This window comes from Meleagris gallopavo, chromosome 15, assembly GCF_000146605.3.
Source record: "Meleagris gallopavo isolate NT-WF06-2002-E0010 breed Aviagen turkey brand Nicholas breeding stock chromosome 15, Turkey_5.1, whole genome shotgun sequence".
In the NCBI taxonomy this organism is placed as follows: Eukaryota; Metazoa; Chordata; class Aves; order Galliformes; family Phasianidae; genus Meleagris; species Meleagris gallopavo.
This window is the reverse complement of record NC_015025.2, coordinates 919,175-920,023: the sequence shown is the minus strand read 5'-3', so window position 1 is coordinate 920,023 and position 849 is coordinate 919,175.

Sequence of the window (849 nt, the reverse complement as noted above, 5' to 3'; positions counted from 1 at the left end):
GGACGGCAGTAGGCGAGGGACCGGCATCGCCTGGGGAAGGAGACGTGCCCGAGGACGGGATGGAGCTCCGGCATCCTCACCGTTAGCCGCTGGCCGGAGAGCCCCGAGCAGAGATGCTCCAGCCCGCCCCGCGACACAGCCCTGCCCCCCGCCAGCCACGAGCTTCGGTCTGGGGCAGGGAGAGCGCGACCTTGCTTTCCCCGTGGGGATGTGCTGCACGCTGGCGCGGCTCTGCTCCCCGCCTGTCCCCAGATCCACGCTGCTTTTCCCACAGTAAATAAATAGCTCTGTGGGCAAGGCAGATCAGGCTGTCTCAGGAAGGAACCGGAGCTGCGAACCCCCCAGACATTTGGCTCCATCCCCTCCTCCCGCGGCTGGCCAGAGCCGTGCGGAAGCAGCCGTACCCATGCGGGATGCTGAGCAGCACGGAGCCGGCGAGCAGCGGGGTCAGCCCGTCCTTGGGCTCTTCTCCCCCTCATAAAATGCAGACGCTCCCGCCTGCCTCACAGAGGGGCTCCGTTCATTATCCGCTGCAAAGTGCTCCGAGATCCTCGGATCAAAGGTGCCGTCACAGCGTCGAGCCTGATTATTATTGATTATCCGTTTCAAGCCAGGTCCCAAACGAAGGCAGCGAGCCCTGAACGCGGCGGAGCCGAGGGAGGGCCCAGCAATCGACTGGCGATTTTTACTGCGGATGACCCGAGCCAGGGAGCAATTTCTGTTCATCCATCAAGGAAGATCCAGGCGTGAGCAAACAGTCAGGTCATGGGCATTCATTTTATTATTAAATCCTAAAGGGGCCGTGGCTTGTGCAGCTGGATGTAAGTGATCTTCGTGTTAAAAAGACGA